The following is a 12702-nucleotide window of genomic DNA, read 5'->3' on the forward strand; positions in this document are numbered from 1 at the left end:
GGCATTTATGTGGGAAGGTGATCACCCAATGATGGTTTTTGTCCTTTGGTGTCTGCTACCAGATCCTCCAACATTTTGTGTTCACACAGGCTTGTGAGTTTCTTCTCTGTGAAGCCCATTTTAAACAGCTCCAACTTTGCAGACATATGAGGTGAACTACTAGCTTACGATTGGACATTTATGTGTTTTGTTGCTGTCCTTTCCCTTTTAGAGTCAGTGATTTAATGAATGCTACATATTGTGTGATTTCTTAGACGCAGTTTCTGGGTCAAGAAAAGAAGTATGTGTTAAAGACTTTTTATTCCTTTTCTGAGTTGCCCTTCAGCACACCATCTTTACTTTCTTTCTCCAGCAGTCTGTGGGCTAGTTTTCCAATACCCTCCTCTTTGAAGTAAAAATGCCGTTTCATTGCTGTTTTAATTTGCAAGAATTTGATGACTAGTAAGATGGTCATATTTTATGAGTAGTAGACAATGTCAGGCCCTCCAGTATCCTTCAACATTCATCAGTACAGCCACTGCAACCTCATTAGGAGAAGCTGAGACTCTGAAAAGGTGTTCTTGGGACTGCTCAGCCAGTGCAGGGCAAATAGGAATGGGAAGGGGAGTTACCGCTCCGGGAAGAGGGCGCCACCAAGAGGTAGGACAGGTACCCCAATGTCCCCCACAGGTGAGATAACGCTGGGAACGTCCTAGAGGCTCTCTCCTGTCCCGCGGTGGGATAGGGGACCAGTTGCCCACAGAGGCAATTTAACTTGATGACACATCCGTCCGTTGGTGGCTTTCTTCCCTTTCCTGCTCCACTCTCCTATTTCCTAGCTGTGTTTTCTCGAATCATCTCCCAGACAGTCTGCTGTTATATTCCTGTCTCAGGGTCTACTTCTAGACGGAGGATCTCAGATTGAGACAACGTGAGTTTTTCTTTCTGGTTTCCTTAGTCAATTATCTGTGTTGAGTGTGACAAGAAAAACTATATTCAAGGCGTTTATATGCTCAAAATAGCCTGCCATGGCTTTTGTTTGGAAAGAGATTAGGGCTTGGTGAGAAATCTGAAGACAAGGTTAAAGTGGAGCGATATTTGGGGTCAGATGACATTTCTGGTATCTTAAGCAGTATGTTCTTAATTAAAACAACAATCCCCCAAGAAGACTCGGAAAGGCAGTAAAGAATGCTAAACCAAACGGGATAAAGTCCCTGCAAGTCAGGCAGGCTAGGAGTACTTTCAAAAAGGCAAAAAAGAAAAATGGAAAAAAGCACAACTTTCCAAAAAGAACTCGATGCTTAGAACAGGGAGGGATTCGGGCACTGGTTGCAGACAACAAAAGAAAATTGCCAGTTTGCATCTTGCTCTGGGTGGGGATTCGGACCCAATCACTCCAGAAGAATCTGTTTAGAGGCCATTCTTTCAGCTGAACAGTCTGAACTAAGCATGTGCAAAGGTAAAACAAGGACAGTCTAGACAATCAAACTTGTTTTGTTAGAGAAATAGAATTTCTAAAGAGGACACATGGACTATAAATCCACAAACCAAACCTGAAAGCCTCTTCTGGGCCGTGGCTGCTCCCAACTTGCATGCTACCTTAACTGACGTGAATGAAGAAATGTCCAAGTCACGCATTTGATTAAAATATTTTGTTAGAACAGCCTATGATCTTTTTCTGAGTTTTCCAGCCACAGTAAGGCCACATAATATCAAACACTCAGAAGAAATGTAGAAAATGTGGTCCAGATTAACAGCCAATGTTAATGATGGTTCTTCATGATGATTGTTTGATCCCAACTCTGGATATTTGAGATTTATTAAAATATAAACACTCAGTAATTCACCAGCTCTGTGCTAAACATACAGAAAGAGCTCACAGTCTAATTGGGTAGAAGAGTCCACTGAACAATTTGGCCTCAGACTAAAGTGTCATTCATTTAAATACATCTATTACGTGCTTATCACAATATTAGAGTCCCTGGATAGTGAAAATGGTTACTATTTAACTTGAATCCCAACCAAAATGTTAGAGGGCTAGTTCACCCTGAGGTGCCTTGGAAGAAAAGCCTGGTTCTCAACCTGTGGGTCAAGATCCTTTTGGGGGTCATATGACCCTTTCACAGGGGTCACCTGATTTATAACAGTAGCAAAGTTACAGTTATGAAGTAGCAATGAAAATATTTTTATGGTTGGGGGATCACCACAACATGAGGAACTGTGTTGAAGGGTCACGGCATTAGGAAGGTTGAGAACCAATGGTAGTGATCTAATTCTTTTCTTTTAAATAGTTTTTTTTATTGTTTATCTTTTATTTCATAATCATAAACTTAACTCTGCTTTCCAGCTGGACTCAGGGAGATTAAGGAAAGTAGGAAACTCGAAGAACTGGAGTGAGAGCACAAGATTAAACGATACTGCAAGCACACGGGGAATAGAAGGGTGATTTCCCAAGCTACACAAGGAATGGTCTGGTGCTAAAGATGAAACAGAAAATTCTGATCACATTTAATTAGAGTTGTCCACAGTCAGCAATGGTGATCTTCTTGCTGGTCTTGCCATTCTTGGAACCACAACGCTCCATGGCTTCCACAATGTTCATGCCTTCTTTCACCTTACCAAAGACCACGTGCTTGCCATCCAACCATTCAGTCTTAGCGGTGCAGATAAAAAACTGAGAACCGTTCGTATTGGGTCCAGCATTTGCCATAGACAGGATGCCAGGACCTGTGTGCTTCAGGATGAAGTTCTCATCTTCAAATTTCTCTCCATAGATGGACTTGCCACCAGTGCCATTATGGCGTGTGAAGTCACTACCCTGGCACATAAACCCTGGAATGATTCTGTGGAAGCAGGAAACTTTGTAACCAAAACCTTTCTCCCCAGTGCTCAGAGCGCGGAAGTTTTCTGCTGTCTTTGGAACTTTGTCTGCAAACAGCTCGAAAGAAATGCGGCCGAGGGGCTCGCCGTCGGCGGCTATGTCGAAAAACACAGTAGGGTTGACCATGGCTGGGCACAGCAGGACCAGACAAGACTATAGGTTCAGGCAGCGGCGTCTGCAAAGCGCTTAAATAGTTTTATTGGAGGCTCTTACCTCTCTTAGCACAATCCATACATTCATCCATTGTGTCAAGCACATTTGCACATATGCTGCCAGCATCATTTTCAAAGCATTCTCTTCCCACTTGAACCCCTGCTATCAGCTCCCCATTTAGTGATCTACTTCTTGAACACTCTGGAGACCAGTACTATTCTGACTCCAAAGGCGTTGTTCTGTAAGTTCAGGCAGTGCTTTTACCCAGTGATAAATAAACAATGTTTGCCCTGGTGATTTAGTGGACTACACATTGAACTACTAACCACAAAATCAGCAGTTCAAACTCACCAATTGCTCTGCGGGAGAAAGATGAGGCTATCTGCTCTGGTAAAGATTTAAAATCGCAGAAAACCAAAGGGACAATTCTACTGTGCAGTATAGGATCATAATCAACTAGGTGGCAGTGAGGTTATTAGTAATAGTAGTATTGGTCAACAGGCATCCATTAAATGAGCAAAGACAGAGGTGGCCTTGAACAAGCTCTGTTAAAGTATAATGTTACTTCATATTAGTCTTAATATACTTTGTTATTGATAACAAAACTACGCCAATATTTCAGTGGATTAATCCAATACTAGTTTATGTCTTATTCTTAACCAATACTGGTTTATACACTGGCTGACCCAGAAGAATCGCCAGCAGCCCTGCCCCCCACCGTTACTAAAGCACGTGGGTTGATGAAGGTTTCATTTGTAGTGGCAACATCTAGAACACGTGGCCAGAAAGAGGGCATGGAAAAAGAGAGATGGGAGAATCCCATATGCAAGGGCAACTTAAAAAAGCATTGTTACTGGGTTTCCAATTCATGTATGCATGGGTTTATTTCAAATAAAGCATGTTTTAAATGTCTCGACGATCGATGGATGGCTGCAAACAACTTATCTCGATAATGCACTTGTCTTCGTTTCATTAAGTTGCCTTCAAAAGAAGGTCCACACAAAAGAGTAGCTTCAGAGGGTATTTATTAGACCAGTTCAATTCAAGGCAGCTCAGAAGGTTATGGTGACTGGCCTTTAGTTCCCAAAGGGGTCCTTTGACACATTTTCTCAAGTTCCCAAAGGGGTGATCTTGAGACACTTTCTCAAAGGAAACAGCATGATCACAGCCGTTATTATGAAGAAATTTTGAAAACTGCATTGGTGAGGAAAAGGCCAGCAAATTGGTTTTATAATTGCTTTCCATCACACAATGTGCCTACTCGTGCACACAATGTGCCTACGGGTAACGAGAACTGTCCTCTGAGAATGTTTTCACTGGGAAATCTGACCCCATTCACCTTGGATTCCGGATCTTGCCCCTCAGGATTCTTTTTATTCCCCAAACTCAAAGAACATTGAAAAGGAATACAACTTGAGTTGTCCGGGAGGCCCAAACTACTATTTTGGCCAGGTATAAATTGAAGAGCCCAGAATTCTTTGGGGGAAATGGATGTTGTTGTTGTTGCTGTGTTAGGTGATATTGAGTGGCTTCTGACGCAGCAATCTTATGCATAACAGAATGAAACGGCTCCTGCTCCTGCACCATCCTCACAATTGTTCCTATGCTTGAGCCCGTTGTTAGACCCTCTACATCAATCCAGCTCCTTGAGGGCCTTCCTAATTTTTGCTTCCCCTCTACTTTACCAAACATGATGTTCTTCTCTGGGGACTGGTCTCATCTGACAATATGCCCAAAGTACATAAGACAAAGTCTCCCCATCCTTGCTCTAAGGAGTACTCTGTTTCAACTTCTTCCAAGACTGGTTTGTTCTTTAACAATCCATGATGCTTTGAATATTCTGCAGTAGCACCATAATTTAAGTGCATCAATCATGCTTCCGTAGCCAACTTTCACATGCAAAAGAGGCAATGGAAAATACTATAGCTTGGGTCAGGTACAGCTTAGTTCTCAAAGTAACCGTCTTGCTTTTCATTACTCTAAAGAGCTCTTGTGCAACAGATTGGCCTAATGCAACTTGTCTTCTGATGTCTTGACTGCTGCTTCCATGAGCATTGATTGTGGATCTAAGCAAGGCAGGGAATGGTTGGAGAAATGCAAATATCACTTTAGAAGTATATAGACCTAGATAAAGGATAGGCTGAAAAATAATAGCTTCCCATTTTTTAAATTTTTTGTTTAATAAAGGGTTTGAAGTAATATCTTTTTTTATGTACGCTAGTATATTACTTCAGTTCATCTTTACCAGCCTGAATGTATTTCACCTATCTCAATCAACCCTTGGTTGCTTCCCAACACAAAAGGGTTGAGAAGTGTTAGTTGTACTTGAGAAGGGTAGAGAATGAATGCTCAAGCTATCCATCACACATCTCAAAGATGTTGAATTTGGGAAATGTTTCTAGAACAATGTAAGTTTAAAATGAAAGCAAAGGATATAAGAATAAATCCTGGGGGTTGAGAGACAAAGCTGAGGTCACATTATAAATGACATATGAGCCCAAGTCAAGACTAGAGCTAACTGAGGCAGGACTTTCAGAGAACTGTCAGCAAAGGAAGCATCACAATCTTGAAAGTATCTTCAGGTAGCCAAAGCCAACTTCTTATGAAGCTATTTGACTTGGCTTGGCTATTACACAAAATGGCATTTTCCTTAGGGCAATATCCTAATATATGCCACTTTCACAAAATACATAGGAAAACTCACCGAGACCTCTGAATCTACCCCTTAATTCCTATGCAGATTGACCTTTGAGAATCATTGTGTTAGACTTTTGTCAGCCTCCAGAGTAGGTGGTCCAAGGTCTGGATTGGGTGTGGATCCCAAGAAAATGCCCACATTAGCTGTGCCCATCAGGTAGAGTCTGCCCTAGTATCCGAAAGCATTTGATAGAGCCAGGACTGTGCGTTTAAGATCAATGAACAGTTTCCTGGATGATGAAGAGTTTAGAATGGGAAACTAGTTTGACTTTTAGATCCTGCTTAACATTGTTTTGGAAGGACTAGTTAAAAAGAAAATAGGTTCAAGAACATCAGGATCTGCAAGAAGACAACAAGAGATTTAACTTGGTGGGAACTGAGGAGGCCTCCAAATTCTGTTATTGAGGTTTTGGAAATCGGTAGAGCAGATGAGGGTCTTGGGATTTCCCATATAAACTACAAGGTCAATTCCTGAAATAAGCTCTGCCGGGCGTGAGGAGACCACTGGTGAACCTTGAGCACTCTTGGCTAACATGAGGGAATAGGCAAAAACTGCTAAATTATAACACATTTAAAAAGAGAAAAGTACATGGAATCATAAGGAGAAACCCGGAGCTTTCTACTCTCGGGAAAAGTTACCATCTTAGAAACTCACAGGGGTAGTTCTGGTTTGTTCTACAGGGTCTCTTATGTTTCACAATCGACTCAGTGACAGTGGGTTTTGCTGTTTGATGTAATTATAAACGAGAGCTCTCTCAAACTTTACAGGAGGGAGGGGTGAAAGCAAAATGAACTCGCCAGAAAGTTTTGAACTTCTGTAGCTCCCAAAAATTAAAGGTCAATCAACATTACTTGTTCCTGATGGTCTGTGCAGGGGGCCAGAAAGGACAGTGATAATATTCCTTCTAGAAAAAAATGAAAAGAAAAACTGAATTCTATTTATATTCTGTGTTTAGGTGGATTATTGGGGCTTGGAGATTATATTTTTTAGAGCCCAAGTTCATGAAAGTATTAAGTGAAGACTTGGAACTATGAGGATGCAGGTTTAAAACTGTGGCCTCGTTGCAATGTGGCTAGATTTCCTTGAAACATGCAAAAGAAATATTTATAATGTTAATGTGAGTTATACATTTCCATTTGAATTTCAGAGAACCTTCCATCTATACCAAGAAGTAATGTTAGTACTACTCGTCCCATTGGAGAGGCCCTGGTGGCATAGTGGGTTGTGAGTTGGGCTGCTAAGCACAAAGTCAGCAGTTCAAAATCACCAGCTTCTTTGTGGAATGAAGATGAGGCTTTCTACTCCTATAACGAGTTACAACCTTAGAAGTCCCCAGGGGCAGTTCTGCCCTGACCAGTAGGGTCACTGTGAGTCAGAATTGACCCAGTGATAGTGAGTTTGGAGTTCGGTGTTAAGTACCATTAGTAGTACCATACCACAAAAACATGTTTGTACTCTACCACTCTTCCCCCTCTCTATGAAACCGCTATCTGAAATTTGTGCTTATCATTGCTTTGCTTATTAAATATTGTTTATATGTATTGTTTTTGTCCCAGAGCAATTAACTTATTTATTAAATACTTTTATTGGGGGCTCTTAGAGCTCTTATCACAATTTGTACATTCATTCATTGTGTCAAGCACATTTTACTTCTGTTGCCATCATCATTTTTAAAGCATTTTCTTTCTACTTGGGCTCTTGATATCAGCTCCTCATTTTTCCCTCCCTCCCTCATGAACCCTTGAAAAATTATAAATTATTATCCTCATATCTTACATCATCTGCTGTCCCCCTTCACCTATTTTTCTGCTGTTCATCCCCCTGGCAGGGGCGGGGGCTGGTTTATATTGATCCTTGTGATTGATTCCCCCACCTTCTCCTTAACCTCCTGGTATCACTACTCTTATTATTGGTCCTGAGGAGTTTATCTGTCCTGGATTCCCTGTGCTTCCAGCTCTTAGCTGTAGCAGTGTACGTGTCCTGGTCTGGTCAGATTTGTAAGGTAGAATTGAGGTCATGATAGTGGCGGGGGGGAGGCGGAAGGAAGCATTAAAGAACTAAAAGAAAGTTGTATGTTTCATTGGTGCTATACTGCATGCTCTCTCTTCCTGTGACCTTTCTGTGCAGCGGGTGTGCACTTGTCTGCAACATGGGCTTTGGGTCTCCGCTCTGTGTGCCCATCCCTCCTCCATCTCACCCCCCCCCCACCCATTCACATTGCTATGATTTTGTTCTGGGTTTTAGATGCCTGATACCTGATCCCCTTGACACCTCATGATCACATAGGCTGGTGTGCTTCTTCCATGTGGGTTTTGTTGTTTCTCAGCTAAATGGCTACTTATTTATCTTCAAGCTTTTAAAATCCCAGGTGCTATATATTTTGATACCCAAGCACCATCTGCTTTCTTCACCACATTTGCTTATGCACCTACTTTGTCTTCAGCAATCGTGTTGGGAAGGTGAGTATCACAGAATGCTGGATTATTAGAACAAAGTGTTCTTGCATGAGGGAGTACTTGAGTCGAGGCCCAATGTCCATCTGCTACTTTAATACTTAACATATAAATATAAGTACATAGATCTATTTCCCTATTGTTATATATAAGTATATTTACATATGTGCATGCCTGTATTTAGACATCAATAAATGTCCTTTGCCTCCTAGTTCTTTTCTCTATTTCTTCTTGCTTTCCTCTTGTCCCACTATCATGTCTGGATTTCATTCGGTTTCAGTAATTCCTCGGTTACATCACTCTTGAATAAGCCCCACTGACATCCTACGCTCTTCTGTCCTTTGATTTTAGTTCACTTGTTGTTCCCTTGCCCTGGGTTGGTTGACCCCCCCCCCACCACCACCACTTCCTTTCTCTCACCTCCAATTCTCCCATGTCCCCCAGAACCATCGGTCCTGTTTTCTTAGCTGAATTGTTTATTCCGCCTATCTTATCTAGACAGACACGAGGAGACATTAATAAGCTCAAAAACAAGGCAAAGTCAAACAAAGAAAGATAAAACCAACAACAACAACAAAAAAATAACAGATGAAGAAGTATATGTTGGGGAAAATAACATACAGATATGAGAATGAAATGTAGAGTAGCCCTACGTTCATGGTTGAGTAAGAATGCCTGTCTAAATGTATGGGAGAGGGCTACTATGAAGAATAAAACACTGTGTAGAAGAGTATTGTCTACTTGTTACATAATCAGCTAAGGATTCTGGGATCCCCTTCAACATCTTGGCTGACAAATTGCCCTCCACTAGAAGCCTGGTTAGAAATGATTGGTTCCAGGTGGATAAAAGAGAAAGTTGATTGCATTCATTTTGCCACTTCATTTATTTCTGGACCAGGAGGCAAGTAAAAGTATGTGTGTGAAAAAAAAGTGTGTGTGTGTGTGTGTGTGTGTGTGCATGCATCAAATGACCAGTGATTTTCATGAGTTTGCAAGGCTGCCTATGACTATTAACAATAAAACTACCTCAAAATTTAAGTTAGGACGGCATTTTATACAAATAATTGATGCAAACTATAGATTACAATCAATGTAGAAAGTGTTACTATTACCATATATCAAATACCAAGCAGAAAGGAAACTTAAAAGGAAAAGAAATTGTTCCAGTGAACCCAAACCATGAATATCATATTAGACTAAGAAACAGTTCACTACTTTGAGTCAAGAATATTGTTACTTATAAAGCTTTCATCTACAGGAGTCTATAAAACATGTTCTCCTCCCATTTAAGGGCAAGCTTTTATTTTATAGTGGTAATCTAACTCATTGCATTGATAGTTATCTAAGACCTGATGTGTTTTCCTCTTAAAATAGGACCCTATAAGATATAGTCAAGTTGCAATAAACCTCACTTACCAATCACTGTCCTTTCTTTTTTGTTTGTTTGTGTTTTTGTTTTCTGGTACATCTGCTCTGTAATTTGTTGATGTCATCATATCTGTAAATGTATATGTCATATTTCCAACCCCCAAAGACAAAAATTTGTAAAGAAAGTGGAAATAAAAGACAATAATGATGAAAACTAACTAAAACAATAAAAATTAGTTGTTTATCTTATAACCAAGGAATGGAACCCCACATTAAGTTAGGGATAACCTGTAATGAATCATATTTATGCAAAGGATGGAGCTGCTGCCTGCTGATAAGTTGCAATGTGGACTTTGACTTCTGACCTATTTTGGAGAATGACCAAATCAAGGCAGAAAAATCTGATCTTGCCAAAGACCACATAGGCAATTCTTGGCAAAGTCACATGAGGAAACAGAGCTCATTAATTCCCAGTGCTTTTTTTTTAACCATTGCTTTTGTCTCTTGTTTTGGGAATGCCATTAGAATAAAAATATGTAGAGAACTCTGGAATATTGCTTGTTTTGTCCCATGACCAGTTTAATAGGTTAATGGAAAAAAGCTTTGCAGTAGGAGTCTGAGAACTAGACGCATGTAAAAAATTATAATGGAATACTTTAATTAACTGTTTTGAGCCATCAGTCAGCTTCAGAATCTTAAACTAATAGTCTTATTCCATCTATAGCTCACCAAATTATTTTCTTCCATATAATTTTGAAGTTAATCCCATACATCATATTATTCATCCATATTGTTAAAAGATTAAACTTAAAAAAAACATAGCCACAATCCCATAATCATATCAAATAAATTTACATTATGTAGCAGCATCAATTATGTAATATGCAGTGTTTAGACTCTCAACAGCACAATGAAAATGCTCCATTAGGGCTCCAAGGCTATTATCCTTATGGAGGCAGACTGTCACATCTTTCTCCTCCTGCCGAGCAGCTGTGAGTTTGAACCCCAAACAGAGCGCTTAACTACTGAACCATGAAAGTTCTGCTTGAATTAAGATTCAAATTAAGTGCCCTCCTTGTGATCCACTGCATGTGTCCTAACCCACTGGTATTGGGCCGATTCCATCAGAACAGATAGAACTGCTCTATAGGATTTCTGAGAGAAAATCTTTTCTGTTTGTTTGTTTTTGTTTTATAAATCATTTTATTGGGGGCTCTTAAAGCCCTTATTACAATACATACATACATCCATTGTGTCAAGCACATTTGTATATTTGTTGCCACCATCATTTTCGGACTATAGAAATGATCCCTGAAAGTATAGTCTTGCCACCATCATTTTCAAAACGTTTCTTTCTACATGAGTCTTTAGTATCAGCTCCTCATTTTCTCCTCCCGCATGAGCCCTTGATAATTTACAAATTATTATTATTTTTTCATGTCTTACACTGATTGATGTCTCCCCTCACCCACTTTTCTCTTGTCCATCCCTCTGGGAGGGGGTTATATGTAGATCATAGTGATCGGTTCCTCCTATATCCCCCACCTTCCCCTTAAACTCCTGGTATCACTACTCTCAATATCGGTCCTGAGGGGTTTATCTGTCCTGGGTTCCCTGTGTTTCCAGCTCTTATCTGTACCCATGTACATGCTCTTGTCTAGCTGGATTTGTAAGGTAGAATTGGAGTCATGATAGTGGAGCGGAGGAAGCATTAAAGAACTAGAGGAAAGTTGTATGTTTTATGGGTGCTATACTGCACCCTGACTTACTCATCTCTTTCTTGTGACCCTGCTGTAAGGGGATGTCCAATTGTCTGCAGAGGGGCTTTGAGTCCCCACTCCGTACTCCCCCTAATTCACAATGATATGAGTTTTTGTTCTGGGTCTTTGATGGCTGATACCTGATTTCATCAACACCTCATGATCACACGGTCTGGTGTGCTTCATCCATGTGGACTTTGTTGTTTCTCAGCTAGATGGCTGCTTGTTTATCTTCAAGACTTTAAGACCCTAGGTGCTATATATTTTGATAGCAGGTCACCATCAGCTTTCTTGATCACATTTAATTAGGCACCCATTTTCTCTTCAGCTATCGTGTTGGGAAGGTGTGCATCACGGAGTGCCAAGTTATTAGAGCAAAGTGTTCTTAAGTTGAGGGAGTACTTGAGTAGAGGACCAATGTCCATCTGCTACCTTAATACTAAACCTATAACTATATGTACATATATCTATTTCCCTATCATTATATATAAATATATTTACATACGTACATGCCTGTTTTTAGACCTCTATAAATGCCTTTGGCCTCCTAGTTCTTTTCTCTATTTCCTTTTACTTTCCTCTTGTCCCACTATCATGTTTGGCCTTCATTTGGGTTACAATAATTCCTCTTGGTTACATTGCCCTTGATCAAGCCCTACCAGGCATCCTACACCATCCTCACCATCGAATTTCGATTACTTGTTTCTCCCTTGTCCCTGGGTTTGTTAACATCCATTTCCTTTCCCCTCTGCCTCCCCCTCTCCCTCTCCTATGTCCCCCAGAACCATCAGTCCCATTGTTTTCTCCTCTGGATTGTTTTCCAACTGTTCTAGATCTAGATAGACATTTAAAGACAATAATAAGCACAAAAACAAGACAGAGCAAAACAAAGCAACAAAAGCAAACAACAATAAAAACTAACAGCAAAAAAAGACAAGCCTATAAATAGTTCAAGGTCTGTTTGTTGACCTTTAGGAGTGTTTTCCAGTTGAGTCTGATGGGGTGCCATGGCCCCACATTCTATTTTTGGTATCCCCAGGGACTTCAGTGCTTTGCTCCCCTTGCTGTTCTGTTGTACACCCTAAGAGTTTTGCTCCAGTGTGGTGGTGTCAGATCAGGAACAATTCCCTCCTTGTGTCTTCACTGTTGTCCCCTGTAGCACTATGGGTCAGTGAGGGACGTCATGTCTTGTGGTGGGACCAGCCCTATGGTCCTTTCTGTACTGTACATTGGCTGCTCTGATCAGGAATATCATCCTCAGGGTTTGGTGGGCCAGGATATGCTCTACTCTCTCTCCTTCCCCTTCATTTGCTCCTGTGTGCTCTGATCAGATGTGTCCCTCCCCCTGAGCCATAACTTCAGTTCTTTCCTCTGAAGTGGATTCTTCGGGGGAGCGGGGGAAGTGGGGCT

The 12702-nt window shown here is 40.7% G+C and overlaps 1 pseudogene; it reads right to left on the bottom strand.

The window, feature by feature from the left end:
* Positions 1-2439: 2439 nt before the first annotated feature.
* Positions 2440-3020, bottom strand: LOC142428803 (peptidyl-prolyl cis-trans isomerase A pseudogene; annotated as a pseudogene).
* Between the last annotated feature and the right edge of the window lie 9682 nt (positions 3021-12702).

Source organism: Tenrec ecaudatus, chromosome 16 (assembly GCF_050624435.1).
Source record: "Tenrec ecaudatus isolate mTenEca1 chromosome 16, mTenEca1.hap1, whole genome shotgun sequence".
NCBI lineage: Eukaryota > Metazoa > Chordata > Mammalia > Afrosoricida > Tenrecidae > Tenrec > Tenrec ecaudatus.